The following is a 7,474-nucleotide window of genomic DNA, read 5'->3' as shown; positions in this document are numbered from 1 at the left end:
ACCTAGTCTACCACATTACTGTAGACCTAGTCTACCACATTACGGTAGACCAGACCTAGTCTACCACATTACTGTAGACCAGACCTAGTCTACCACATTACGGTAGACCAGACCTAGTCTACCACATTACTGTAGACCTAGTCTACCACATTACTGTAGACCAGACCTAGACTACCACATTACTGTAGACCAGACCTAGACTACCACATTACGGTAGACCAGACCTAGTCTACCACATTACTGTGGACCAGACCTAGTCTACCACATTACTGTAGACCAGACCTAGTCTACCACATTATAGACCTAGTCTACCACATTACTGTAGACCAGACCTAATCTACCACATTACTGTAGACCAGACCTAGACTAACACATTACTGTAGACCTAGTCTACCACATTACTGTAGACCAGACCTAGTCTACCACATTACTGTAGACCAGACCTAAACTACCACATTACTGTAGACCAGACCTAGTCTACCACATTACTGTAGACCAGACCTAGTCTACCACATTACTGTAGACCAGACCTAGTCTACCACATTACTGTAGACCAGACCTAGTCTACCACATTACTGTAGACCAGACCTAGTCTACCACATTACTGTAGACCAGACCTAGTCTACCACATTACTGTAGACCAGACCTAGTCTACCACATTACTGTAGACCAGACCTAGTCTACCACATTACTGTAGACCAGACCTAGACTACCACATTACTGTAGACCAGACCTAGACTACCACATTACTGTAGACCAGACCTAGTCTACCACATTACTGTAGGACCTAGTCTACCACATTACTGTAGACCAGACCTAGTCTACCACATTACTGTAGACCTAGTCTACCACATTACGGTAGACCAGACCTAGTCTACCACATTACTGTAGACCAGACCTAGTCTACCACATTACGGTAGACCAGACCTAGTCTACCACATTACTGTAGACCTAGTCTACCACATTACTGTAGACCAGACCTAGACTACCACATTACTGTAGACCAGACCTAGACTACCACATTACTGTAGAACAGACCTAGACCACCACATTACTGTAGACCAGACCTAGTCTACCACATTACTGTAGACCAGACCTAGTCTAGAACAGACCTAGACCACCACATTACTGTAGACCAGACCTAGTCTACCACATTACTGTAGACCAGACCTAGTCTACCACATTACTGTAGACCAGACCCCTACGTGCCGCCGCTACCACATTACTGTAGACCAGACCTAGACTACCACATTACTGTAGACCAGACCTAGTCTACCACATTACTGTAGACCAGACCTAGTCTACCACATTACTGTAGACCAGACCTAGACTACCACATTACTGTAGACCAGACCTAGTCTACCACATTACTGTAGACCAGACCTAGTCTACCACATTACTGTAGACCGGACCTAGTCTACCACATTACTGTAGACCTAGTCTACCACATTACTGTAGACCAGACCTAGTCTACCACATTACTGTAGACCTAGTCTACCACATTACGGTAGACCAGACCTAGTCTACCACATTACTGTAGACCAGACCTAGTCTACCACATTACTGTAGACCAGACCTAGACTACCACATTACTGTAGACCAGACCTAGTCTACCACATTACTGTAGACCAGACCTAGACTACCACATTACTGTAGACCAGACCTAGTCTACCACATTACTGTAGAACAGACCTAGACCACCACATTACTGTAGACCAGACCTAGTCTACCACATTACTGTAGACCAGACCTAGTCTACCACATTACTGTAGACCAGACCTAGACTACCACATTACTGTAGACCAGACCTAGACTACCACATTACTGTAGACCAGACCTAGTCTACCACATTACTGTAGACCAGACCTAGTCTACCACATTACTGTAGACCAGACCTATACTACCACATTACTGTAGACCAGACCTAGTCTACCACATTACTGTAGAGCAGACCTAGTCTACCACATTACTATAGACCAGACCTAGTCTACCACATTACTGTAGACCAGACCTAGTCTACCACATTACTGTAGACCGGACCTAGTCTACCACATTACTGTAGACCTAGTCTACCACATTACTGTAGACCAGACCTAGTCTACCACATTACTGTAGACCTAGTCTACCACATTACTGTAGACCAGACCTAGTCTACCACATTACTGTAGACCAGACCTAGACTACCACATTACTGTAGACCAGACCTAGTCTACCACATTACTGTAGACCTAGACTACCACATTACTGTAGACCAGACCTAGTCTACCACATTACTGTAGACCAGACCTAGTCTACCACATTACTGTAGACCAGACCTAGTCTACCACATTACTGTAGACCAAACCTAGTGTACCACATTACTGTAGACCAGACCTAGTCTACCACATTACTGTAGACCTAGTCTACCACATTACGGTAGACCAGACCTAGTCTACCACATTACTGTAGACCTAGTCTACCACATTACTGTAGACCAGACCTAGACTACCACATTACTGTAGACCAGACCTAGTCTACCACATTACTGTAGACCAGACCTAGACTACCACATTACTGTAGACCAGACCTAGTCTACCACATTACTGTAGACCAGACCTAGTCTACCACATTACTGTAGACCAGACCTAGTCTACCACATTACTGTGGACCAGACCTAGTCTACCACATTACTGTAGACCAGACCTAGTCTACCACATTACTGTAGACCTAGTCTACCACATTACTGTAGACCAGACCTAGTCTACCACATTATTGTAGACCAGACCTAGTCTACCACATTACTGTAGACCTAGTCTACCACATTACTGTAGACCAGACCTAGACTACCACATTACTGTAGACCAGACCTAGTCTACCACATTACTGTAGACCAGACCTAGTCTACCACATTACTGTAGACCAGACCTAGTCTACCACTGTACTGTAGACCAGACCTAGTCTACCACATTACTGTAGACCAGACCTAGTCTAACACATTACTGTAGACCAGACCTAGTCTACCACATTACTGTAGACCAGACCTAGTCTACCACATTACTGTAGACCAGACCTAGTCTACCACATTACTGTAGACCAGACCTAGTCTACCACTGTACTGTAGACCAGACCTAGTCTACCACATTACTGTAGACCAGACCTAGTCTACCACATTACTGTAGACCTAGACTACCACATTACTGTAGACCAGACCTAGTCTACCACATTACTGTGGACCAGACCTAGTCTACCACATTACTATGGACCAGACCTAGACTAGCACATTACTGTAGACCAGACCTAGACTACCACATTACTTTAGACCAGACCTAGTCTACCACATTACGGTAGACCAAACCTAGACTACCACATTACTGTAGACCAGACCTAGTCTACCACATTACTGTAGAACAGACCTAGACCACCACATTACTGTAGACCAGACCTAGTCTACCACATTACTGTAGACCAGACCTAGTCTACCACATTACTGTAGACCAGACCTAGTCTACCACATTACTGTAGACCAGACCTAGTCTACCACATTACTGTAGACCAGACCTTGTCTACCACATTACTGTAGACCAGACCTAGACTACCACATTACTGTAGACCAGACCTAGACTACCACATTACTGTAGACCAGAACTAGTCTACCACATTACTGTAGACCAGACCTAGTCTACCACATTACTGTAGACCAGACCTAAACTACCACATTACTGTAAGAGCTGGGAGACAACCACTATAATACACTGGTCCAATCAGCTATCAACAACCAGTACAATACACTGGTCTAATCAGCTATAAACAACCAGTATAATACACTGGTCTAATCAGCTATAAACAACCAGTATAATACACTGGTCTAATCAGCTATCAACAACCAGTATAATACACTGGTCTAATCAGCTATCAACAACCAGTATAATACACTGGTCTAATCAGCTATCAACAACCAGTATAATACACTGGTCTAATCAGCTATCAACAACCAGTATAATACACTGGTCTAATCAGCTATCAACAACCAGTATAATACACCGGTCTAATCAGCTATCAACAACCAGTATAATACACTGGTCTAATCAGCTATCAACAACCAGTATAATACACTGGTCTAATCAGCTATCAACAACCAGTATAATACACTGGTCTAATCAGCTATAAACAACCAGTATAATACACTGGTCTAATCAGCTATTAACAACCAGTATAATACACTGGTCTAATCAGCTATAAACAACCAGTATAATACACTGGTCTAATCAGCTATAAACAACCAGTATAATACACTGGTCTAATCAGCTATAAACAACCAGTATAATACACTGGTCTAATCAGCTATAAACAACCAGTATAATACACTGGTCTAATCAGCTATAAACAACAACCAGTATAATACACTGGTCTAATCAGCTATCAACAACCAGTATAATACACTGGTCTAATCAGCTATAAACAACCAGTATAATACACTGGTCTAATCAGCTATAAACAACCAGTATAATACACTGGTCTAATCAGCTATAAACAACCAGTATAATACACTGGTCTAAGCAGCTATAAACAACAACCAGTATAATACACTGGTCTAATCAGCTATAAACAACCAGTATAATACACTGGTCTAATCAGCTATAAACAACCAGTATAATACACTGGTCTAAGCAGCTATAAACAACCAGTATAATACACTGGTCTAATCAGCTATAAACAACCAGTATAATACACTGGTCTAATCAGCTATCAACAACCAGTATAATACACTGGTCTAATCAGTTATCAACAACCAGTATAATACACTGGTCTAATCAGCTATAAACAACCAGTATAATACACTGGTCTAATCAGCTATCAACAACCAGTATAATACACTGGTCTAATCAGCTATAAACAACCAGTATAATACACTGGTCTAATCAGCTATAAACAACCAGTATAATACACTGGTCTAAGCAGCTATAAACAACCAGTATAATACACTGGTCTAATCAGCTATCAACAACCAGTATAATACACTGGTCTAATCAGCTATCAACAACCAGTATAATACACTGGTCTAATCAGCTATCAACAACCAGTATAATACACTGGTCTAATCAGCTATAAACAACCAGTATAATACACTGGTCTAATCAGCTATCAACAACCAGTATAATACACTGGTCTAATCAGCTATCAACAACCAGTATAATACACTGGTCTAATCAGCTATCAACAACCAGTATAATACACTGGTCTAATCAGCTATCAACAACCAGTATAATACACTGGTCTAATCAGCTATCAACAACCAGTATAATACACTGGTCTAATCAGCTATCAACAACCAGTATAATACACTGGTCTAATCAGCTATAAACAACCAGTATAATACACTGGTCTAATCAGCTATAAACAACCAGTATAATACACTGGTCTAATCAGCTATAAACAACCAGTATAATACACTGGTCTAATCAGCTATAAACAACCAGTATAATACACTGGTCTAATCAGCTATAAACAACCAGTATAATACACTGGTCTAATCAGCTATAAACAACCAGTATAATACACTGGTCTAATCAGCTATAAACAACCAGTATAATACACTGGTCTAATCAGCTATAAACAACCAGTATAATACACTGGTCTAATCAGCTATAAACAACAACCAGTATAATACACTGGTCTAATCAGCTATCAACAACCAGTATAATACACTGGTCTAATCAGCTATAAACAACCAGTATAATACACTGGTCTAATCAGCTATAAACAACCAGTATAATACACTGGTCTAATCAGCTATAAACAACCAGTATAATACACTGGTCTAAGCAGCTATAAACAACAACCAGTATAATACACTGGTCTAATCAGCTATAAACAACCAGTATAATACACTGGTCTAATCAGCTATAAACAACCAGTATAATACACTGGTCTAAGCAGCTATAAACAACCAGTATAATACACTGGTCTAATCAGCTATAAACAACCAGTATAATACACTGGTCTAATCAGCTATCAACAACCAGTATAATACACTGGTCTAATCAGTTATCAACAACCAGTATAATACACTGGTCTAATCAGCTATAAACAACCAGTATAATACACTGGTCTAATCAGCTATCAACAACCAGTATAATACACTGGTCTAATCAGCTATAAACAACCAGTATAATACACTGGTCTAATCAGCTATAAACAACCAGTATAATACACTGGTCTAATCAGCTATAAACAACCAGTATAATACACTGGTCTAATCAGCTATCAACAACCAGTATAATACACTGGTCTAATCAGCTATCAACAACCAGTATAATACACTGGTCTAATCAGCTATCAACAACCAGTATAATACACTGGTCTAATCAGCTATAAACAACCAGTATAATACACTGGTCTAATCAGCTATACAACAACCAGTATAATACACTGGTCTAATCAGCTATCAAACAACCAGTATAATACACTGGTCTAATCAGCTATACAACAACCAGTATAATACACTGGTCTAATCAGCTATAAACAACCAGTATAATACACTGGTCTAATCAGCTATTAACAACCAGTATAATACACTGGTCTAATCAGCTATAAACAACCAGTATAATACACTGGTCTAATCAGCTATAAACAACCAGTATAATACACTGGTCTAATCAGCTATAAACAACCAGTATAATACACTGGTCTAATCAGCTATAAACAACCAGTATAATACACTGGTCTAATCAGCTATACAACAACCAGTATAATACACTGGTCTAATCAGCTATAAACAACCAGTATAATACACTGGTCTAATCAGCTATAAACAACCAGTATAATACACTGGTCTAATCAGCTATAAACAACCAGTATAATACACTGGTCTAATCAGCTATAAACAACCAGTATAATACACTGGTCTAATCAGCTATAAACAACCAGTATAATACACTGGTCTAATCAGCTATAAACAACCAGTATAATACACTGGTCTAATCAGCTATACAACAACCAGTATAATACACTGGTCTAATCAGCTATCAACAACCAGTATAATACACTGGTCTAATCAGCTATCAACAACCAGTATAATACACTGGTCTAATCAGCTATCAACAACCAGTATAATACACTGGTCTAATCAGCTATAAACAACCAGTATAATACACTGGTCTAATCAGCTATCAACAACCAGTATAATACACTGGTCTAATCAGCTATCAACAACCAGTATAATACACTGGTCTAATCAGCTATCAACAACCAGTATAATACACTGGTCTAATCAGCTATCAACAACCAGTATAATACACTGGTCTAATCAGCTATCAACAACCAGTATAATACACTGGTCTAATCAGCTATCAACAACCAGTATAATACACTGGTCTAATCAGCTATAAACAACCAGTATAATACACTGGTCTAATCAGCTATCAACAACCAGTATAATACACTGGTCTAATCAGCTATAAACAACCAGTATAATACACTGGTCTAATCAGCTATC

Source organism: Salmo salar, unplaced genomic scaffold, assembly GCF_965601325.2.
Source record: "Salmo salar unplaced genomic scaffold, fSalSal1 ptg000593l, whole genome shotgun sequence".
NCBI lineage: Eukaryota > Metazoa > Chordata > Actinopteri > Salmoniformes > Salmonidae > Salmo > Salmo salar.
The sequence above is the reverse complement of the archived record's forward strand: the minus strand, read 5'-3'. Positions refer to the sequence as shown.